The following is a 25457-nucleotide window of genomic DNA, read 5'->3' on the forward strand; positions in this document are numbered from 1 at the left end:
TAACATCTTTATCCATTCATCCACTGATGGACACTTACCATATCTGGATATTGAAAATAATGCTACAATGAATATAAGGATGCATATGTCTTTTCAAATTAGTGTTTTCATTTTCTTTGGATAAACAACCAGAAGTGGAATTGTTGGATGATATGGTAGTTCTATTTTTAATCTTTTGAGGAAACTTGTATTTTCTATAGTGGCTCCACCAATTTCTGTTTCCACTAACAGTGCACAAGAATTCCCTTTTCTCCACATTCTTGCCAACCCTTGTTATTTCTTTTTTTTTTTTTAAAGATTTTATTTATTTATTTGACAGAGATAGAGACAGCCAGAGAGAGAGGAAACACAAGCAGGGGGAGTGGGAGAGGAAGAAGCAGGCTCATAGCAGAGGAGCCTGATGTGGGGCTCGATCCCGTAACTCCAGGATCACGCCCTGAGCCGAAGGCAGACGCTTAACCGCTGTGCCACCCGGGCGCCCCAACCCTTGTTATTTCTTTTCTTTTTCATAATAGTCATTCTAAGAAGTGCATGGTGGTATCTCCTTAAGGTTTTGATTTGCATTTCTCTGATGATTAGTGATGCTGAGCATCTTTTCATGTACCTGTTGGTCATCTGTATATTTTCTTTGGAAAAATATCTAGTCAGATCATCTGCCTTTTTTTTTTTTTTAAAGATTTGATTTATTTATTTGACAGAGAGAGAGACAGCCAGTGAGAGAGGGAACACAAGAAAGGAGAGTGGGAGAGGAAGAAGCAGGCTCCCAGAGGATGACCCTGATGTGGGGCTTGATCCCAGGACCCTGGGATCACGCCCTGAGCCAAAGGCAGACGCTTAACAACTGAGCCACCCAGGTGCCCCATTTTTTAATTGGATTTTTTTTTTTTTTTGCTATCGAGTTGTATAAGTTCTTTATATTTTTTGGAAATTAATTCATTATCAGGTATAGGATTTGCAATATTTTCTTCCATTCAGTAGGCTGACTTTCTATTATGTTGATTGTTTCCTTTGCCGTACAGAATTTTTTTAGCTTGATGTAGTTCCACTGGTTTATTTTTGCTTTTGTTGCTTTTGCTTTTGACGTCAGATCCAAAAACTCATTACCAAGACCAATGTCAAGATTTCAACCCATGTTTTCTTATAGAAGTTTTATGGTTTCAGGTCTTATATGCAAGTCTTTCATTCACTTTGAGTTAATTTTTTTGCGTATGGTGTGAGATATTGATCTGAATTTCATTCTTTTGCATGTGGCTGTCCACTGTTCTCAATACCAGGTACTGAAGAGATTGTCCTTTCTCCACTGTATACTCTTCTTTGTCATAAATTAAGTGACCCATGTACTTTGTTTCTGGCACCTTTATTCTGTTCTTTTGATCTATGTGCCTATTTTTATGCCAACACCATACTGTTTGATTACATAGATTTGTAGTATAATTTGAAATCAGACAGTGTGTTGCCTCCAGCTTTGTTTTTCTTTCTCAGAATTGCCTTGGCTATTCAGGATCTTTTGGTTCTACATAAATTTTTGTTCTATTTCTGGGAAAAATACCGTTGGAATTTTGATAGGGATTACATTGAATCTTTAAATTGCTTTGGGTATATGGACATTTTAACAATCCATGAGTATGAATATCTGCCCATCTATTTATGTCTTTCTTTAATTTCTTTCATCAACGTCTTAACAGATCTTTCACTCTTATTAAATATATTCCTGGGTATTTTATTCTTTTCCATGCAATTGTAAATGGGACATTTCTTAATTTCTCTTTCTGATAATTTGTTATTAGTATATAGAAATGCAACAGATTTCTGTATGTTGATTTCATATCCTGTGACTCTATTTATTGATTTATTAGTTTTAACAGTTTCTTGGTGGAGTCTTTAGGATTTTCTATATGTGATGTCATGTCATCTACAAGTAGTGACAGCTTTACTTCTTCTTTTCCCATTTGGATGCATTTTATTTCTTTTTATTGCTTGATTGCTATGGCTAGGACTATTACGTCGAATAGAAGTGGCCAGAGAAGACATCCTTGATTTAAGAAAAAAAACTTCAAGCTTTCATCATTGAGTATGATGTTAGCTGTGGACTTGTCATATTTGGCCTTTAATGTTGAGGTACATTCCCTCTACACCTCCTTTGTTGATAGTTTTTATCATAAATTGATATCAAAATTTGTCAGATGCTTTTTTGTGTGTCTATTGAGATGATAATATGATTTTTATCTTTCATTCTGTTAATGTGGCATATCACATTGATTGATTTGTGGATGTTTAACCATTCTTGCATCCCTGGAATAAATCCCACTTGGTCATTGTGTGAGATCTTTTAAATATATTGTTGAATTTGGTTTGCTAAAAGTTTGTTGAGGATTTTTGTATCAACAAACTTTTAGCAAACCAAATACAATCTTGTCTTTTTAGTCTCTACTTCATTAATTTCCACTCTGATTTTGTTATTTTCTGCCTTCTACTAACTTTGGGCTTTATTTGTTCTTCTTTTTTGATTCCTTGAGATGTAAAGTTAGGTTATTTATTTGAGATTCTTCTTGTTTCCTTAGGTAGGCATTTATAACTTTTCTCACTTTGGAACTCCCTGTGCTTCCTAGAGCTGAATGTCTGTTTCCTTCCCCAAGTTATGAACATTTTCAGCCATTATTTCTTCAAATAAATTTTCTGCTCCTAAAATTTTTAATTACTAGCATGATTTTTACCTTTTGTCTTTATATGGTACAATTCCAGTTTTAAATGCAGATATAAAAGCATTGAACTCACATCCTCAATCACTGAAGTTACACAATTTGTATTTCATGACTTATGCAAACATATGCACTTCATTCTTGTGAGAAGAACAGAAACACCACAGAAAACAAACACAACTGTTTCCATTTGCTTCTCGAGACTTCCACCATGGCTATCTGCCTTGGGTTACTGGCGACTGAGAAAGGACAGAGAGGAAAAGGAGCTATTTGTTGCCTTATCTTTCCCTTAGGCTAAGGTTTTAAAAAAACAAGAAACATTATTTAACATAAATATAAATTACAATCTTAGAGTCCTTTGGTTCCAGACAATATTGATATTTGTTTTTTCATTCAGCAAACATTTTCAGGCTCCATGGAGACACCCCATAAAATAGTGAAAGACAAACAAAATCCCTTTCTCATGGATTTTCGTGGTGGGGCGGGGGGGGGGGGGAATAATCTACTATAGGTAATTACAATACAAGGTCAGCTAATGCTAATAAGAAAAGTGACGGTGGTCAGAAGATTCAAGGTGGTGTGTGTTAGTTTGTAGAGGGTTGTGAAGAGGCCTCTGATCAGAAGTATGAAGAAGAGAGGAGAATGCATGCTGCCATCTTGGCATACGCACATGCTGAGCCAATACATACTGGAGGTACCTGGAGAAGAGCAGAGGGCCTAGCCTGAACCTTTCAGAAGACACATTTTAACATTTGTCCATGCATTCATTGATACTTCTCTCTGCAGGAGAAGTGAACTGGTTGTAGTGACTGGCTGCTAACAGAGTATGGAAAAGGAAACACAGTACCTTTCCAGTGGAGAAACCTGGCATTTTCCCTCAGAACTTTGAAGATAGTGTTCATAATTTAATAACAACCAATTAGAATTGCCAATAAGAATTCTGATGCCAGTCTGATCCTGGTTCCCCCATCTTCTAACCTAACTACAGCTATTAGAAGTTTTATTTGTCTTTTGAGTTCCTTTATTTCATCAGGATGCTTATAAGTCATGGCTTTTGACTTATTTTATTTGGTCTTGGACTAGGCATGTGAACTCAAGGACTCATGCTTCTTTTTAGTTGAGAGAAATATTATTCTTTTTTGAGTTTTTCCCTTCCCTTTTCTCTCTCTCTCTCTCTCTTTTTAAATCCTTATGGAGCTCCCCTACTAAAAACATATTGGATGTTGTGATTTGTTCTTGTAAAATGTTTTCTCATATTGTCCTTCTTTTTGTCTTTTTATTTTGTGTTCTTAGAGAATTTTTGACTTTGCCCTTTTACTTTGTCTTTTAGATTATTAATTTACTTACGCCTTTTTTTTTTAACTTAAGAGTGTTAATTTAAAAAAACTTTTTGCAATCACATTTAGAACTCTTTTAAGGTCATGTTTATTGAGTATAATTTACACAGAGTAATATTCACCCCTTTTAGCATACAGTTCCATGAGTTTAAACTAAAGCACACAGTCATGTAAACACCTACAGTGAAAATGTGGAACAGTTCCATTACCCCAGATGACAGTCTATTGCTTTTGTTCTTTTTTCTGTGAAATCTGTTCTTTTTTGTACATAATACTCTCAGATCCATTTAATAACTTTTTAATTATTTTGTTTTCTAAGTTGTTTCTGCTTCCTAAATCACTATGGACTTTTAAGGATCAATTGTTCCATCTGGTGATTCTCCCCCTCCCCCTGAAGTTTGCTGGTGTGAGTTTCTCTGCAATTTTCAGGTCCATATCTCCACTGACTTCTCCCTTGAGTGAGAGAGTTGACTCCAGGTAGATCAGTAAGGTGCACAAGGTGTGTGGATAGCAGGTTCACATTAGGGGGTCATGGGCATGGCACAGTCAGGCAGGAAAAGAATCCCAAAGAACTAAGTCAAGTCATCTTTACTTGGCTGGGTAGTATTCCCATTCTGGGTAGAAACTTTTTAAAACTTTCTTTCTTTTTTATGATTGTTATGGTGGTCCAGAGTTTCTTGAGATATACTTCCCTTATTCGCAGGTATTTACTCCCCACTTGGAATCTTCCAAAGGCAGTTAGTTCACTGTCTTCATAGGACATGTTCCAAGTTTCAAGCTCTGGTGTAGGCCAACTGCTGACCTCTCCTGCAGTCTGTAAGTGTGTGTGTGTGTGTGTGTGTGTGTGTGTGTGTATGGTGAGGAGCTCTCAACTGATCCACTGTTCCATTCACTATCACGGCCCCAGTGTTGAGGAATTCCTCACCGGTTCTCTTCCACTGGCGCTTATTTCCTGTTTTTCAGCACCATTACAGGTTTTGTGTTTCTGTCCTTCCTTCCTTTTCCTTTCACTCCCACCCTCCCTACTTCTCTCCCTTCTTCTCTTCCCTCTTTCCTTCCTTCTTTTTTGTGTGTCTACTATCATTTTGTTTTCAGTCCACTATCTCGATCTAGTCTCTCTTACTTTTGGATCCTCTATTCTTACAGTCATTAAAGAGGAAGTGTAATGTAATGGTTGAGAGTGTGTATTTTGACAACAGATTTGACAACAGAGCTGGAATTTCAGCCCTTTCGTATGTTATCTGTGTGACCTTGGGCAGGCTGCTTTACTTTTCTGTGCTCCGGTTTCCTTATCTGTAAAATGCAACCATATTAATGATTACAAATGATCTCACCTCTGTGAGATCGTTTGAAGGATTAGAAGTGAGTATGTGTAAGTCACTTAGAACATTGTCCAGCACATGTTACTGTTTTATATATAGTATGTTCTTAAAATTCAATGAGTTCTCTCTTTAATGTTATGATTTAAATTTTTTTGGTTTTATGGAGTGTACCACCAATTCATTTTATTTACTTATGTCAAAGGTGAGAAAAATATTATTTGTATAAAGATAGTTTTATAAGGTATTAATAACAACTAGAAACAACTCAAATGTTTAATAATCATACAATGAATAAGTAAACAACAGAATTTTATTGTAAATTAAAAGGCAAACATATGGAAAAAGTAGATTCATAAGATTTTTTTGTATGGAGAAAGAAATAAAGAATGCCTAATATATTTATACATTGATTTTGTATTTAACTTTTCAGTGTTTAAAGATTGCAATCAGAAAAGATTGTATTTTACTTTTTTTGGTTTTAATTTTGTTCATTGTTATTTTAAAGAAGAAGATATAGGAAAGAAAAATTAAAATTCCTGTAACAACCAGGTCAGTTTTAAGATGCCTCTAAGCTGTTCCAGTTCCAGAGACAGACAATGTAGGCTGTCTGGAAGCAAAGCCTCAAATACCATAATTGCCACTGGGACCCACCCTAGTCTAAGAAAACAATTCTGAGACACTCTATTTTGCTTAAATGAAATAGCTCTTTGTGTCTCAACCTTTGAAGTCAGTCCAACCCACCTATATTACAACATTATAAGTACAGTCAGAATTTCTAGCAAGAGTTTTCCAATGAGGAACAAAGCTTCATTGAAGCTTACATTATAGGAATCTGAAGAAGTCTGGAGATGATGGTTCATGTTAAACAATAGGTACTGGGTGCCTGGGTGGCTCAGTCAGTTAAGCATTTGTCTTCAGCTCAGGTCATGAACCTAGGGGTCCTGGGATCAAGTCTCTCATTGGGCTCCCTGCTCAGCAGGGAGTCAGCTTCTCCCTCTCCCTCTGCTGCTCTCTCTCTCTCTGCCAAATAAATAAATGAAATCTTTTAAAAAAAACAATGGGTACTATAATGTTAGTTAAAATAAAAATTAGGATATTGTTCATGAAAAATATTTTAGGTTTTCTTTTAGGGGCAAGTACTGGGATAAGATGGGTGAAATATTTGAGAGATGTTTCTTTCTTGTATGACTTATGATCAGAAAACCAGTAATATATTTTAAAGAATGTAGGCAAAGCAAAGAAAGCTAAGGATGTGGTCAACATGTGTGATTTAAATAAAATGCACTATTTTGATAGTTACATTTTAAAAATGGTATACTTTTAACATTGAATAATTACCAGCATTAAAACATTTTAAAAGTGTAATCATATCCACTGCTAGTGTTGAATATATTTACATATGTAGTATGACCTTTTAAAACTTAATTTGTAAACTAAACTACCAATCACAAAAGTAGTGTTAAGCTTACCATTCATTAACATGTTGCTTAATTTTTGTGTCATAAACAAGCAAACAAGATGTTTAATTTTTTTCTTTTAGCAAATCAAATTTTATACAATAATACTGATAAACCCTGATTTGTATACTCTTAAAAATTATATTTGGAAAGACATATTACATTCTCCAAAAATGTCCTTCTGATATTTTCTTTCAGTTAACAAATTAAAAGAAATAAAATGAAATGTGACAGCTGAGAAATATGAAAGAGTCTATTTACTAAAAACTAGTTTACAGATTGAGTTAAAATAATGAGATGAGGAGACTTCTGGCAGACACATAGGACTTGTTTACATTTTGATTGCAGTTTAATAATTTGCTGATTGCATTATAATCACAGCAATATTGCATTTTAATCACTTGCATACATTCGGTTAACTAAATTACTGCCTTTAAATCACAATTTGATTTTTGCTAATACATAACCAGTTCTTTTTCTGTCCCTGCTCCAATAAGGATCATAATCAGTAAGCACGGTTTTGAATCAATTCTTTTTGGTAAACTCCCTAGCCACATTCTGCTTCTTGCCTACTAACGACATTATCTTTCACACAAATGTGGAATAATGAGTAATGCTTCACAGAATAATGTATAATAAATTGGAAGCAAGCCTCATCTAGCATAAACCTGCAATATTCCTTGTGTGACAAAAAGCCACAATTACTGAAGCAGAGAATTGCCCTGCTCTTCCCAAAATGGGTGTCTGTCTTTCCTGCTGCTGAGGCTGCCTGGCTTCATGTGGGTCAGTGGTTGAGATGAGTCACTGCAGAAGGGACACAGGACATGTCACCAGACGCTTTAGGATCTGCAAGTGCTGTGGAAAGTTTTTAATGTGCCCCTCCCCACATTAATCAAGCATTTATTCATTTTTAGAAGAAAATATTGTAAGAAAGCAAAAATGATTCATAATCCACTGCCCAGATAATCTCTGTACCATTTTAAAAATAAAATAGAAAAAAGAAAAAAGAAAAAAAAAATAGAGACAACCCACTTATGGTAGAAAATTCAAATAATGTATCATGCTTTGCAGTGAAAATAAATCCTTTCTATTAGTTTCTACTTCATTCTCTTTCTACAAAGCCACAGTGTCTTTGAGGTCCTTCTAGGAGGAGGACTTGGAGAGGAAGGGACAGAGACCCCTGGGGTGTTGGGGGATGAGGAGGCAATGGGCTCATGCCCTCTGACTGTCCAGAGCCCCAGGACAGGTTGCAGAGGGCCTAGCAAGCATGGGGGACCCCAGGAAGCAGAACCAAGACTGAGAAGGTCCTGAACTGGAGTGTTGGGTGGCACCTGCGTGCAGGAGATGTCTGGGAGGACCAGGTGGCCCAATTGGCTGAGGGTCATCCAGGTAGAGTGAACTAGTCAGAACTCCCCAGCGGGGACCAAGGAATCATACATGTATAGAATCATACACCGAAGATAAGGCAGATGAAAAGCCGCTGGGAGCCCATGAGGACAGGATGTGATATGCTGGTCTGGTGCCATGTTTTACTTAAGTTTCCTGAGAGTTCAGGAGCCAACTACTCAGACCATGAAAGAAGACAGGAAGAAAGAGTCTTTGAAAAAGAAGGTAATTTGGGTGAACCTGAAAGTGATGGGGTTAACTCAGAAGTAATCATGTTAGCTGGCAAGATTAAGTTATTTCCACCACCAATGCAAATGGGTGTTTCAGAGCTAATCTAACTTCTATGATAGAAAAGTTGTTTTGTTCCTATACATCTGTGCTGTGATTTTCATGAATAAACCTGTTTTACTTGAATTTTATCACTTAGTCCTCACAGCTTTAGCAATACTACCATCTCATTTTTTTTTAAAGATTTTATTTATTCGACAGAGATAGAGACAGCCAGCGAGAGAGGGAACACAAGCAGGGGGAGTGGGAGAGGAAGAAGCAGGCTCATAGCGGAAGAGCCTGATGTGGGGCTCGATCCCATAACGCTGGGATCATGCCCTGAGCCGAAGTCAGACGCCCAACCACTGTGCCACCCAGGCGCCCCTACCATCTCATTTTTATAGATATGGGAATTAACACTTGGACTGACGACTTTACTGAGTTATATAGCTTATTCGTCAGGCACCCAGTTTTTGTGTTCAAACCCCCCAAGTTCAAAGTCATTTTGTCCACTCAATCAGTCAAGGGACAGTCAGGAAACAGAAATCATACCAGTTATTTTAACAGAGAATTTACATTACAATTGTTAACTAGTATCGATGAACCGAAAATTCAGAAAGGTAACACTCTGTTTTTCAGGAAGTAGTTACCACTTCTTGGGCTGGGGGAAAGAAAGGAAGTGAGTGAGATTATTAGAATTTACACACACGGAGAATGGACCCTAAAGAACTGAGGAGGCCTTGAGGAAGGGAAGCTGCTTGACCATGCTGGTGTCTCTGAGGTCATGGAAAGCTCTAGGGGGCTGGACCCAGACCTCCAAAGAGGAGGCACCAACTGGAGCTGGTAACTCGGAAGAGACATGATGAGCTTGGGTCTGTGAATCAGCTGCTGCTGTTGGAACAAACTGCCACAACCAGAGTCAGGGAACATTGCCGGGGTGACAATGACAGGAAGCAGAAGCTGGAACAAACAGGAAACAGGAAGTAGTGTGTCCCTTTTTCTTTCTTCAACCTATGGCCACCCTCTTGTGCCCCGATTGGCAGATCCTAACATGTAGCCAGGGGACAAAATATAAGTGTGGTCTGCAGAGTCCCAACAGAGTTCAGAAGGATGGGTTCAAAGCTGAGAAAGTACATTGAATCATTGATACAGTCAATTTATAATTGCCTTCCCATACATTTTTGAACTTCCATACCACATCCAAAACAACTCCATACATCTTCCTAATGAACTGCAGTTATCTTTTGCACAAAGAGCTTCTCACTCTTTCCCCAGAGCAGGTGGACACACAAGGTGCCAATAGTGATACTATGTATTTCCAGGTGCTGTTAATTATTCTTTAAATTCAGTCACAGATCTATCTGAATACTCTGTTATCTAAACACCAAATTGGAATGCTAACCATCACCAACAGCTCTTGTATCAAATTAAGGGAAAGGAGAAGATTTGAGAAATTAGTTAATATGGGACACCTGGGTGGCTCAGTCGGTTAAGCTTCTGACTCTAGATTTTGGCTCAGGTCATGATCTTGCGGTTGTGGGATCAAGCCCCACATCAGGCTCTGCACTTAGCATGGGTCTGCTTCAGATTCTCTCTCTCACTCTCTCTCTCAATAAACAAATAAATAAATAAAAGTATTTTATAAAAGAAAAAATAATTACTTAATATGTACATATAAGAAAGAAAGGAAATAGCTGCCACAGTCCTATACCTTTCCTCTTTAACACTTAGTCTATATTTCCTTTACAGGAACTGAGCAGGTTGGGATTTTTTACCCAGTGGGATGACCCCAACCTTCATGGCCAAACTCTCTGAATTATCAGCGGTTCTGCATTGTTGTTTTTGCTTGAGTTTTCCTGTAATTTTTTCTTACTGGATGTGGAAGTACAAAGAAGCCCTGAGTGAATCTCATTTTCCAGACATAATCTACTTTGCTTGCCCTGTGAAGGAGAATTCAATTTCATCAGAATCTGGGATCAAATAACAGAAAGAGTAACCCCCTTCTTTGCCTGTTAGGTTCAGTGGCACGAGGTTCCAAAAGGCCAAATGGTTGTCACAACTTCCATTTCAATGGATTTATTATCATGGTCTTGTCAAAGAATTCTGCTGTGAATCAAGACCTTCAAATCAGCAGAGCTAAAAGTTTCAGGAATGGGAAATGAAATTTTTATGAGTGAGTTACCAAGTATAAAAGTGAGAAGGGCCATTGCCATTTTCACCCCCCCCTTGATTCCTGAACCAGTATATATTTTATGGGAGAAACTGCACCATTTATTGGTCATGGATTCAAAGCATTTACTGTTCTGTAAGCCACAAGCCCATGCTTTCAGGGCTGTTTTCTCCCAATTGGCACTAAAACTGTATTTTCAGTAGACTCTTTTCTTGTTATATTAGCTCAACTGATCTAGGTGATGGTATCTATGATGATATTAGTTAACTCCATAGACATAAGCCCATTTCCACTGGAAAGATTTCTTTTTACTACTCTTCTGCAGGACAACTCCTGAGTGGGCCCATAGTTGTGTAAACATTCACTTTCAGTTGGAGCCAGCATATTCAGCAAAAGTTTCTGTAAACCAGGCCCAAGTATTCCCCCTTCTCATTCAACATGTCATAAGGAACGTTCCCCATCCTAAGGCTATAGGTATGGTTTGAAAGGAAGGAGGTAATGCAGGAGTTAATGAAAGTTGTCTTATCTATCTGGCCCTATAACTTGTAACTTCATGACTTAAAGATCAAGCAAGATCTTAAATCCTTTTCCACCTGATAATAAATTGTGGCTACCTATGTCCAGTCTCATGGTTTGTTGGGTCAGATATCACCGATTCATGACAGGCAGCTTAGTTCTTATGGTCACTTGATGAAGCATCATTAGATATTCAGCTTTTGTTAGGGCTTAGGAATGAACCAGCAGCTATTTCTCCAGAAGAAAATCGTTATTTGTGGAAGACTTGAATTTACTATGAAACAGAGATCTGAGCTATGCTTTCCCTATTTGTATTTTCCAGAGGCTCTGTACATCCACAGATGCTGCAAGTGTCATTTTATCTCCTTGGTCATAGGCCCAAGTGGGAAAGCATCTTGCACTATTTCCTGCCATCAGATTTTGTTCTTCTTCCCCTGGAGATGCTGATACATGACACCAGCTTTGGGTCTTGTGGCAACAAGAGGTAGCTGAGTTGGATCTTAAGGAAAATAGGCCTCCCCTCATGTGGAAACTACCCTAGGTGAGATTTCTATATGTCTTTAAGTAAAGGAAGGCTTTACTTGATTCATGTTCTGGAGGGCAAGCTGCTTCCACTGGAATGATGGTTAATTTTATGCATCAATTCAATTCGGCCACAGGATGCCCAGATATCTATTCCAACATTATTTTGGGGTGTTTCTGGGAGGGTGTTTCTGGAAGAGATTAGCATTTGAATCAGTGAAGTCAGTAAAGCAGATTGTCTTCTCCCATGTGGGTGGGCATCGTTCAACCCAGTGAAGGCCCGAATAGAGCAAAAAGTTGGAAAATGGTTGAATGAACTCTCTGCCTGTCTGCTGGAGCCGTAACTTCAATCTTCTCCTTCCCTCAGTGCTCCTGGTTCTCAGGCCTTCAGACCTGAACTGGATTCCCATCATCTGTTTAGGCATTTTTTACGCCATTTTATATATTAATACAGTGTTAGAGATAGTTGCATCCCAATATCCACTCTTGTCTTCTTCCTAAGGAATGTAATTCTTACTACATTTACGACTATCAGTGTACCTAGTTAAAGGCTTAAATTTCTACCCTTTCTTAAAACTAGGTGAAACCACGAGCCTACATTCTATTTCCTGAGATGTAATTGGAAGTATTGTGTGGGAATTCTGGGAGGTACTTTAAAGGAATCTAACCTGGTTGGGCCTCTGACCCTCTCCTTTTCATTCTTCTGCCCCCTGGACTACAAAAGTGATGGCGGGAGCTCTGGGCACTGTATTGGATTATGAGGTAATCTTAAAGATAAAAGCCACTGGACTCAGAACTTGTGAATGAAAGAGCAGACAGAGAAAGTTTCAGGATCCCGAATGACTGTAGAGTTCATGTGTGATAGAAATACATGTCCATCTTGTGTAAGCCAGTCATTTCAGGTTTCCTTTATATATACCCAAGCATAGTCTATAACCATGGATACAGGATTCCAGAAAGGTTAAACAAATTGCCTCAAAACATGCAATTTGTAAGCAGCAGAGCCAGGATTCAAATCAAAGATACAGTCTTCTTCTGTTTGTAATAAAGTATTATGCAATAATGAATAGTAATACATAATATATTTATACCAATTCATATCAATTCATTGACTCAGTTCACTTTTAACAACTTCAGCATAATTTATGGTACTTAAATAAACTAGCAAAAAATGATGTTACTTTATGTTAGGTTCAAAGCAGGGCAAGACAGTTGTTTTTTTCATTTTTAAATAAACATGTAAATTTAAGGTATACAATGTATTACTTTGATATGATTACATATTGAATTTCAATCTTCTTAAATTTGCTAAAATTTGTTTTGTGTCCTATTATACGATCTACTCTGGAGAATGTTCTGTGTGCAGTTGAGAAGAACATGTGTTCTGCTGCTGTTGGATGGATGTTCTGTATGTTCCTGTTAAGTCCATTTGTTCTAAGGCGTGGTTCAAGTCCAATATTTTCTTACGGACTTTCTGTCTGAATGGTCTATCCCTGATGATAGTGGGATATTGAAGTCTTCTACTATTATTGTCTTGTTGTCTACTTCTCCCTTAAGATATGCTACCATTTGTTTAATATATTTCAGTGCTCAAGTGCTGGGAATGTATATATTTACAATTGTTATATCTTCTTGATGTATTGATCCTTTTATCATTATATGGTGCCTTTCTTTGTCTCTTGTTACATTTTTTGGCTTGAAGCCTATTTTGTCTGATTATAAGCATGGTTATGCCTGCCTTCTTTTGTTTTCTGCTTACATGGAATATTGTCTTCCATCCCTTCACTTTGAGCCTATGTGTGTCTGTAGAGCTGAAATGAGGCTCCTGTAGGCAGCATATAGCTGGATCTTGCTTTTTACCCATCTAGCTATTCCATGACTTTTTATTGGTGAGTTCAATCCCTTTACATTTAGGGTGATTATTGATATGTAAGGACTTACTACTGCCTTCTAGTTATTTTGTATCTTCATCGTTTCTTTTTTCTTCTGTTTCTACCCAAGTTGGTGGTTTTCCATGGTGATTTTCTCAGTTTCCCTCTTTTTTGTGTTTCATGTCTCTGCTCTAGATTTTTGTTTTGTGGTTGCCATGAGGTTTGTATAAAACATCTCATAAAGAAAATAGTCCCTTTTCTGCTGACAGGCACCCTTTTCATCCTTTTTATATTTTTAATGTCATAAATTATCTCTTCTTATGCTGTAATTTTGTTACCAAATTGTAGTAGCTATAGTTATTTTTAATGCTCTTTTCCTTTAACCTTTATGCTATAATTAACACTCTATTCTAAAATACCGTTACAGTTTTAAAAGTTTGACTGCCTATTTATCACCTTAATTAAAGTTTGTGCACTTTAGTTTTTTCATTTAAGTTTGAAGAGCTCCTTTCAACATTTCTTGTAAGGCAGATCCAGTGGTGGTGAACTCCCTTAGCTTTCATTTGCCTGGGAAAACCTTTACTTCATCATATCTGAAGGATAACTTAACTGGATAGGCCATTCTTTAAAAAAATTTTTTTATTAGAATATTTTTGACAGTTTTTATCTTTCAATAGTTTAAATACATCATTCTTCTCTCTCCTGGCCTGTAAAGTTTCTGCTGAAGATCTGCTGATGGTCTGATGGGAACTTTTTTCTCAGTTACTTTCTTTCTTTCCTCGGCTGCCTATAAATTTTTTTTTATCATTGACTTTTCACAGCTTCATTGTAACATGTCTAGGAGAAGGTCTTTTTGCATTGAGGTAATAAGGTGTCCTATTAGTTTTATGGACATAGATACCCAGTTTCTTCTTCAGGTTCGGGAAATTCTCAGCTATTATTTCTTTAAATAACCTCTCTGATCCTTTCTATTCTTCTCCGTCTGGTATACCTATTATTCTTATGTTGACTCTCCTAATGGAGTCTGATAGTTCTCAGAGGAGTTCTTCACTTTTAAAAAATCTTTCTTCTCTTTCCTGCACCTGAATCATTTCTAGATCCCTACCTTCCAGATTATTTATTCTCTCTTCCATCTGATCTGCTCTGTTTCCAGTGGTTACAGACCTACTTTAGCTCCAGGATTTCTGTTTGGAGACTGTTTTCAGTCTCCTTGGTAAAGTACTCCTGTTCATTAATTTTATTCCTGAGTTCACTGAATTGCCTCTCTGAGTTTTATTTTAGCTTGTTGAATTTTTTCATAACAGCTATTGAATATGAGTTCACAATATTCCATTCTCTGGTTGCTGAAGAATTTTCTTCATTTTCTTTTTGTGATACCGTATTACTGTGATTTTTCCTGGCGTTTGATGAAATGGGCCTCTGCCGCTGCACTTGAAATAGTGACCGCTTTTCTTAATTTACATTAGGTTTTGTTCGCTTGGATTCTGACAGTTCAACAGGTTGGCAATTAGAAGTTTTTCTCTTGTTTCCCAGTAGGTGGCGCTTTAGCACAAGTTTTTGGTTTCTCTTGAGCTGCGTGGCCTCTATTTGGGAGCGGGCATAAGAACTGATAAATTATTTAAAAAAAAAGAAAAAAAGAAAGAATATTTGAACAATAACAAAAAAGAAAGGCTGTTGGCAGAGTAGGGGGAGGCATACGCTTAGTCCTTGGGGCTTTGTGTGTGTCCACCGCCTAGTGGGGGGATCCTCCAACACGGGAGTCCCAGAGGTCCTGTCCTGGTCAGGCCTCTTGCTGAGCCCCAGGGCAGGCAGTAGGAAATATGTTCTTCCAGAGCTCTTGGTCTGCCTTCCTCCCCTCCTCCCGACCCCCCCTCTTGGAGGCCTCCCCTCAGAAATCTGGGCGCCACTGAAGAGCAGCCTGTGGTGCCCGGCCGACGCCCACTCACCGTTCTCACCCTCCACCTTCTTTGCGGGGTTACCACTGCTGCTGCTGCCTCTGCCACCTCTGCTGCCGCCACTGTCACCGCTGCTGCCACCGCCGCTGCCCCTGTTGTCGCCCAGATTCCTCTGTCTCTGCAGCCCCCACCGGGTCCAACCCGCCCACCTGCACAGACGGACGGATCTCCCAGGTGTCCCGGTGGATGTCCCGCTAGTTGGAAATGGAGGCGGAGGCACAAAAAAAAAAAAAAAAAAAAAAAAAAAAAAAAAAAAAAAAGACTCACGCGGCCCTGAAGCTGATGTCACTCCGAGACAGTTTTTCTTGAAAGTTTGAACCATCATTTTTCAGATCACAGATTGCTTTGCATTTTTAAGGAGGACCTCTATTTTGACCTCAGCAGTGAGCTTCGTCTTCCCTAGCTTGCAGTGATCGCAGTTCATGAAAGAATAGAGCTGTAGAAAGGTCCAGAAAGTCTGAGCTTTTCCAGACACTGGCATAGAACTGCCAGGGGAGCTCTGTGACTGCTCGTGCCAACGCGGCTGGAGGCTGGCGGGGACCTCGATGCCGCCCGCCCTCCCTGCCAGGGGGCTGTGGGCTGCGCAGAGGCTTCCGAGCGTAGGCTTAGAAAGCACAACTGTAGGAAACGCAAGGCGCGCCCTGATCATTTTTTTCCTCTGTCACCTGTGCCCTTTAGAGTTTGAGGCAGGGTAGTTTGTTTGTTTGTTTGTTTTACTGATTTGTTAGCCTTTATTTTATATTGTAAATAAGAGTGTCCAAATAAAAAATCTGGGAAGACCACATGTTAGAAAATGTACATCTAACCCCAAATGATAAAAAGACTTTTGATTTCAACCTTCCTGGGCATGTTGTCATCTTTTTCATTTACATACTCTTAAGCCATCTTAGGTATGATGGTGTCTTAATTAATACAGTGAATTAGCATAATTAACATTTATAACGTAATGAATTAACCTTTATATTTTGTTTAACACTAAAACATATATTCGTGAGTTAGGTAATGATTAAAAATTATACCACCAGGTCCCTGATTTAATTAGTATTCTCTTAACTTGAAAGGTACAGTTGGTAGGTAACAAAAATTCTAAATTGAGATCATTTAGTTATTTCAAAGAAAAGGACACTTTCTTTGGTCCCATACTATATCATAAAGTCTTCAAAAAAGAGTTATTCAGAAAATGCACATTAGGTGAGAAGTTTTATATGCTAATGATTCAGTTCTTAGCCAATAGCTACTTTTACACAGTAATGGAGTGTACTAATACCACCACTGATTGTCGAGGCTTTTGAAGACGGTGCAAATGGAAAGGCGGGAAAGAGGAATATCATGGGAAGCCTTAGGAGGCCTGGAAGCCACAGGTAGAACTGATGCATCTGGAAGGATCTATGTGCAAAATGTTTCACACAGAAGCCTGCAGACCTGGGACACAGCCCCAGGGCGAGGGGATAATGATTGTCTCTGGGCTTGGGTGACCAAATGGTAGACTACCTGGCTTGGGACACTTCTGAGAATACAAGGAGTCCCTAAATTAAAAAAAAATTTTTTTGAATTATCAATTTATTGACCAACACATTGATTTATTATAGTGGCAGATCTGTAAAATAATTATATTCAAAAATCATTTTGCAAATACCTATTCTTTCTAAAAAATAAAAATAACATATATTTGTGTATATTGAAGAAAAATTTTAGTGACTTTATACTAATTATCTGATCATTAAAATAACAGTATCATTATTATTGCTATATATAGCTATATGTATATATAAAGCTGTAATGCTTTATATTCAAATCCTTTAATCAACTTTTAAGACATATCTTTTTTTTAAACACCATGGTGCTGATATTTTTCTGAAAAAAATTTTTAATAAAATTATTATTTAAAATTGTTAAAAATAAAATTGCCTGCAGTCTTTTTTAAAGTTCCATTTGGAGTTAATAAAGTGGGAACTATTGGTACTTTCCGTTGACTTCTTTGTATGGACTGGGATACTTTTATTTGAAAAAACTCTCCACAGATGTTGAAGCGTTGAGCAATGGCAGAGTAAATTCTGCCATGTGGAAGATATTAGTTTCGGGATGGTAATACCAAACGTTTTGGGTGGAGGGCAGATGCCTAGAAACAATGCTGATCTTACTAAGTTAAGAGAACTGTGGGGAAGAGAAGCACTTGGATTTGGTTGTGATGCAGACATAAGTCACAACGTGTCCACACCAGCTGTGGTGGTGTTCCAATGTAAAGAGAAGCTGCAGCTGTCCAAATGCACAAGAATTTGTTAATAGGCCTGTTTCAGAGTGCATTTTTTTAATCTACAGGTGCCTGCATGTGTCCTTGGAAGGAAGGTGTAAGTAAAATTGCTTCTGGAAAGGGTCAGGAAAAGACAGAAGTTATTGTAAAAATTCCCCACATGTCTGCTTCTGTTCCCTGTGAAGTGTGTCTCCTCTACCACTAAATGAGAGCACAGCAGAAGCTGGAGTTATAGCATGCAGATCTGCAGACTCATTCCAGCTTATTTTAGTGCATCTATTAGTACTACTTTGTGAAAAGAAAAATCCAGGAAAAGTTGCCAAACTGGATTCCATAAGGTCACTAGGCATAATTTAAGACTGTTCTGGGCAGACCAGGGCAGATGGACATCCAACTCATGTTATAGATCAGTGCTCTCCAATAGAAATAGAAATATAAGACAAGTTAGGGGCGCCTGGGTGGCTCAGTCGTTAAACATCTGCCTTCGGCTCAGGGCGTGATCCCGGTGTTCTGGGATCGAGCCCCACGTCAGGCTCTTCCTCTGGGAGCCTGCTTCTTCCTCTCCCACTCCCCCTGCTTGTGTTCCCTCTCTCACTGGCTGTCTCTCTCTCTGTCAAATAAATAAATTTTAAAAAAATCTTAAAAAGAAATATAAGACAAGTCAGATAGGTGATTTAAAAATTTCTAGAAGTCACATTTTTAAAAAGCCACAGAAACAGGTGAAATTAATTTTAGTAATCTCTTTTACCTAGTATCTCCAAAATATTATAGGTAATCGGCATAAAATTGTTGAGCTATTCCATATTCTTTTTTGTACTGTCTTTGAAATCTGGGATGTATTTATAGTTGGAGTTTCTTTCTCTTTGGACGAGCCACATTTCAAGTGCTCAGTCACCACCCGTGGTTGAACAGCGCCTAGAGATGATAAAGCCGCAGCTATAAATGCCCAAGACCACACCCGAAGTTGTAGAGCTGGTAAGCAGCAGAGTGGTTTTGAACCCAGGTCCGGTGATGCCAAAGTCGGTGTCCCTTCCACTCTTCTCTCCAGAGGCAGCCTTATCGCTCAGCCTCGGGGATGAGCGGCCTCAACTTGATCAGTGCACCCCAGTGTTCCCTAAGCCCACTTTGACAGGGCTAGCTTTTCCTTCGTCTTCCTTCCCTTCTGGCCTGTTCACAGCAACTGATTTTCTGCATAGGAGGGCATTTGGCCACCCCGGGGATCGCAGACATGTGAGAATCTGTGTAGAGGAAGGGGCCGGCCAGCTCAGGGGGCCATCCGCATGGCCAGCAGGGTGGCAGTTGGGCAGCCAGCCCGGCACACCTGGGGGTGCAGGAAAGGGGTGTTTGCAGATAGTCTGTATGAAGCCGTCCCCTGGAACAGAACCTGCATGGCAGTAGGATTAGGGTTCTGTCTTCCACAGGAAAGTTTCAGGAATTGGGTTTTATTATTTTATTTGGGGACTTTAGATCTAGGAATCCCATTAAAATTCAAAGAGACCATCTGACGGTACCCAAATATCAGTCTACTATTGTATGATGGGTTGATAGCTGTCATTTGCACATCGTGCCCTTTCCCTCTGAGGAATGACACCGGGAGACAAAGGTCTGCATCACAGAGTTTCATATTGAGGAGAGGATGAAAGCAGAAGGTTTTGCATATGCTGAGGATGAAAGCTCCCAAAGCTAGGTGTTATAGACTGAATTGTGCTCCCTCCCATTCATGTTGAAGTTCTAGCCCCCCATGCCTCAGAATGTGTCTATATTTGGAGGCAGTGTCTTTAGAAGAGGTAATTAAAGTAAAATGAAGCCATACACGTTTTCCTAATCCAATATGACTGGGGTCTGTATTAAATGAGGAGATTAGGACACAGGTACACATGGACAGAAAATCCTGTGAGCACACTGGGAGAAGGCAATCATCTGCGAGCCAAGGAGAGAGGCCTCAAGAGAAACCAATCCCACTGACACCTTGATCTCAGGCTTCCAGCCTCCAGACTGTGAGAAAATAAATGTCTGTTGTTTGTGCTACCAGTGTATGGAACTTTGCTACCTCAGTCCTAGCAAATTAACACAGGGCTGATGCTGAATTGCTCACATCCGTTTCCGGGTTCCTTTCCAGATTGAGGATCACTGGACTCGGATGCCTCCATTTTGGATCAGTCTGACCTGTTTACACATTTTTTTTATTATTTGAATATCACTTTTCTGGATTCCTTTTATATCTTCATTATCACACCCAATGTATTAAACTTACCCTGTCATGATTTCCATTACTTTTGTGGGGCCAGGGGAAATAGTAGAAATATATTAAGAGTTAAAAGTGATAAATCAAGCTAAAAATTGTTAAATGATGTATGTCCTATCCTTAAACCTTTCCAAATGGTGATGGAGAGGGCCAGGAGTGAAGTTCCAGATCTGGGCCTCACCCAAATGCCCCCTGGAATGTGATAGTAGAATGAGGGGCCTCTCCTCTTCTCCTGTCACCCTGGAGTCCATGACCTGGCAACAGGATGCCACTAGGCCACCCCTCAGGCCTAAGGACACAGACTGATGTCTAGGTCCACCTTCTGGAGAGTAGATCCGAGGAAGAGATGTGCATGTCTTGAAAAAGAGCAGGCACGTTGGGAAAGGAATTCTGTGTCCCTCATGCTTAGATTGCGGGGAGGGGGGACCCAGAGGAGGGCCTACAAGGTCTGAGTCCCTTTCACCTGGACCTAAGGATGGGGCTGCATTTCAATTTAGTCTCCCTCAGAAATAAATTGACAAGGGGCACCTGGGTGGCTCCGTCGGTTGAGCGTCTGCCTTCAGCTCATGTCATGATCCCGGGGTCCTGGCAAGTCCTGCATCCGGCTCCCTGCTCAGTCTGCTTCTCCCTCACCTTCTGCTTCTCCCCTCCTCCTTGTGTGTGTTCTTAAATAAATAAATAAATAAATAAAATCTTAGAAAGAAGAAAGAAATTGACAAGTACTTAGCTCTCACTGAGCGACTGCCTTAGAATTCCTGCAGTTCCCTGGCATGACCTGAAATATATTAGCTTAACTGGTTCACTTCCACTGTTGTAGCAACTTTTTGCCCTTTGGTCTACTAACAAACATAAGGCCTGCAATCGGCGGTCCCAGGCCCTACCTCATGTGCTGCATGGGCGGTAACTAGAGTTCCTCCCCACAGGGCAGCATCCCCTGCACGGCCTTCCGTGTGACTCCACCACCTCCCTTTCAAGCTCCGTCCACAGCAGCACCAGGAATACTGGGCTCCTGGGCCGGGTCAGGACCCATTTCTCCCTTGTCATTTCCTACACAACCGGCTGAAATCCAGAGCCTCCTGCAGTGCATTTGATGCACTCATGAGGAAGGAAAAGTGGGTTGAGTGAATTTCGGTTTAGATTATTGAGATTATGCACCTTTTTACATTTTCTTCTGTTTTAGTTTGTGAAAGATTGGGATTTTTTTCATTGTGCATTCAACTAATTTATTAAAGTATTTATATATTTTACTCGAGCTGTAGCTTTTATAAGACAGAACGAATACTTTTGGATGTTTCTAATGCATCAGAAAATGCTGTTCCATATATCATTAATGGCCTTCTTAAAACCTTTGAGGCCTTTGTGCTTCATCAGGATGAGAGAGTTAATGAAAATTAATCTCCTGAGAAAAAGATTGTTTATAACTCTAAACAAACACAATTTCCTACAACCAAAGTGCTTAAAATGTAGTTTCTTATAACAATCAGAATCTTAAGGTTATAAATGTTGAAGTTATTAAGGTGAGCCTTTTTTATGTTTTTTAAAGATTTTTTTAATTTATTTGACAGAGAGAGAGAGAGAACACACAAGCAGGTGGAGAGGGAGCAGCAGGCTCCCCACCAAGCAGAGAGCTGGATGCAGGACTCGATCTCAGGACCTTGGGATCATGACCTGAGCCCAAGGCAGATGCTTAACCGACGGAGCCACCCAGGTGCCCTGTGGTGAACCTTCTATTTTTATGAAATTCTTTTTTTTGTTGGGGCACTTGGGTGGCACAGTCATTTGAGCATTCAACTCTTGGTTTTAGCTCAGACCATGATCTCAGGGTCATGAGATCGAGCCCTGTGTGGGGCTCCGTGCTCATCTTGGAGTCTGCTTGAAATTCTCTCTCCCTTTCCCTCTGCCCCTCTTGCTTGTGCTCTCTCGCCCAAATAATAAATAAATGTTTAAGAAAAAATTTTTGTCCTTTTAATGAGCTGACAGAAGGAAAGAGACACACAGACATAGAATAGCTAGAGATTTAATCTATTGTTTTATAATAATGAGTAAATATTAAACAACCTTCTTTCTTTCCTCTCTAAACTAAAAGCAATGGTTAATCTACCTCTTTGTATTTCTAAAAGCACAATTGTCAAGGTTTTCAAGCAAGAAACTTGTGATTCTTGGTTTTAACTATGACTAAAATCTAGGTTGAGTCAAAGAATTTGGGGCCCATAATCATTATCATCATCTTTTTTTAAATCCTTAACCATTACAATGTATTCATTTAAAAGAACTGTTTCTTTGCCATTTCTATGGATAAGGCACAGAAAAGTATTTTATGTATTATCTAATATGTGTGTATTATGACTATGATTCTTTCCTACCTTTCAATTTTTATATTGTTTTGCTGAAAAGTTTTCTTTAACTGGGTTGACTCCAACCTCTGAAGAAAGAAAGGGAGCTCGACATGAGAAATTAGCAGCCTTTCTAATCTGAGCCCTGGTTTTATGATTTGAGCCTCCTGAATGGATCTTGGGTCCCCTTGCTCACTGCGGAGGCCACGTTCTTGTTCAGGGATTCCCACGAAGCGAGATGCACAGGAACAGGAAGAGGTCATGTTAGGTACTTCCTGGACGTAGTTTTAATTGATACTGACTCATGTAGAAAAGGTTATTCCCTTTCAATCCTTCCAATTATATAAAGGAAAGATCTCAACCCAGAGCTAGTAAATACCTAACATCAGCAGCCTCAGGCTGGGGTCCTACCCGGCAAGGATGCCTAGTTAGGATTCAAGAGGGTGATTTTGTGTCCTTGAATGTATTTTTCTACCTATATTCTATTTATGACAAGTAATACTGTCATGCCATTTATGGTGGTGGTAATAATCTAAAGTTTCCTTTAAAAATGAGTCACTAAAAAAAAGTTAAATTAAAGCCCATATTTGCTCTCTATAAAAATTGCAAAGATGGGAGCTAATCATTCAAGTGTAGGATGCACTGTCCTAATTCAAACCCTTAGGAACTCTCATAGGCTGTTGTAAGGGCTGCTTATGTGCTCTCCTGGCCTTCATTGCCTCCACGTTGCACAAACATTTCATCACTCTACAGCATGAATCTGATAAAGTTACTGTCTTGCTTTAGTGGTTCCTCCGTGGCCTACGGAAAAATCTAAACCCTTTGGCAAGGTAATCCTGCAAGGTGTTCAGAATCTGGGCCCATTTCTTACCATCACTCCTCCCTTTGTGCTCCATGCTTTAGCCACACCAAATGACCTGAGGCCTTGATCATGGCAAAGACGTGACCAAGACAAATCTCTACATCTTTGTAGATATGTTATGTTATGAGTCCGTTAAAAGCAGTTCCCTCACTTATGTGCATATAGAACATGGGGAGAGGATATTTGATTCTGGAAGCTAAATGTAAAAGAGGAAAGAAGACATGCGTTGTCCCCAACACTGGGCTAAGTCCCATTCCTAAAACAAGGACTTGGGAGAAGAGTTTTTCTAGCAGAGATATTTGATAGGGATGAAAGGGTTAGAAGTGTTTTGAGCTGAGGGCGAAAATTGTCTGTAAGAGGTTTGGAAGGAACCGTTGATGGGAGGGTAAAAGCAGATGGGAATGTCAGTGCAAAGCTTCCATTTGTTCTGTCTTTTGCCAGAAGTTAGACTTTCAATCACTTTTGGGTGAAGCCAAGCCTATTCTGGAAAAGCCACTGGTGTGGGTGCTGTGGTTGTGTTTACGGAGTGTGGTAGTTCAGAGTGAGTACTCGGCAGGCTGTGGCAACCCTCTCTCTGCCTCTCAGCAGGTGTGTACTTTGGGTTTGGTGAGGATTAACTGAGGTAGCCAAAGTAGTTCAGCACAGTGCTTGGGCACGTAGTGAACTCCACAGAGCTATTTGACGTTCTGTCATGCGCGTCACGACATGGGCAGAGGCCACTGGTGCATCTATGTGTTCACTCACTTGCCCTCTTCCCTGCTTTCTCCTGGAGTGTTCCGAAGCAAATCCAAGACATTACATCATTTCATCCACAAATATTTCACTGTATAACATATATAACAATAATAATAATATATATAATATGTAATTGAAGAACTACAGAATATTTCACCCCATAGACTTTTATTTTGTTATTTTTATTTTTTAAAATATTTTATTTATTCATGAGAAATGGGGGGGGGAGGCAGAGGGAGAAGCAGGCTCCCTGCAGAGCAGGGAGCCAACGTGGGACTCGATCCCAGGACCCTGGGATCACGACCTGAGCCGAAGGCAGCGGTTTAATGACTGAGCCACCCAAGCACCCCCACCCAGTAGACTTTTAAACAAAATCTTTATTTAAACTTTTTTTAGCCTGCTAGATTTTTAGGTGGTAGATTTTCAACTTTTCACTCTATCTATTTCTTACTATATATATATATATATATTTCTCACTATATATAGTGATATATATATATAGTGATATATATATCACATACATATATGTATATTGTATTATGTACATATCGCATGTAATATATAATTATATATATGTTTATGTAATATATAATAGTTCCTCCAGATTAAATTACGAGATCAAAAGGTATGAACTTTCAAGACACTCACTTGATACATAATCCTGCATGTTTGCTATTAATAAATGCCCTACGCTTAAAAGCAACATGAGCATTTAGTCTGTTTCATTCAGGGCTTCATTTCCAATATCTAGAGCAAAGCCTGACACAAAATAACACCCAATAAATGTTTATAAATGAATGAATGGTGCTNCTTTTACATCATTCCTGCTTGCATTCATTCATTTGTTTGACAGATATATATCAAGAGCCCTCTAAGTTCCAGACATCATGCCAGGTACTGGGGGTACAGTAGTAAATGATGTTGCCCCCACTTTCGTCTACATAGCGCTACCCTCCCCATGCAGTGTTCTGGGCTGTGCTGCCTTAAGCAAGATGCATGGCTGGTGCCAACCCACAGACTCTTGGTCTGTTGGAAATTGAGAGTGATCATTTAGAAACAGGCATGGCAGTATGATAGTAATCTTATATTTTATGAATATTATAACAAAAAGATTCTTTTGTATTTTGAATGTATTTTTTAAAAAGTATTTTCTTACTAATTTATTTTTACTCTATTTTGCAAAAGCGTTTGTCCAAGAAGGGGGAAAAAGACACTAGTCCTTCACTAAAGATAGGATGAGAAGCAATGCTCTGCTCTATTTCAGTGCAGGAAGAAAAACTAGAACTTTTCACATGTATTTTTATATATCATGAGTAAGTAATACTTACTGCACTGGTATTCAGTTCCAAGGAAGACTGTGTTCTCAGGAGGTTCCTGTGTCTGGTCTCTTTTCAAGCACACTTGCAAAACCTCCTGGAGAATAACCGGGGAGCCATAACCCCCAGGGTCAAGAGCGTCATGTTATCTCTGTTTGCTTCCAGCATATTGCAGGGTTATACAGTTTGGGTAAGCCTAGTTAAATGTATTTG

This window comes from Ursus maritimus, unplaced genomic scaffold, assembly GCF_017311325.1.
Source record: "Ursus maritimus isolate PB19 unplaced genomic scaffold, ASM1731132v1 scaffold_9, whole genome shotgun sequence".
NCBI lineage: Eukaryota > Metazoa > Chordata > Mammalia > Carnivora > Ursidae > Ursus > Ursus maritimus.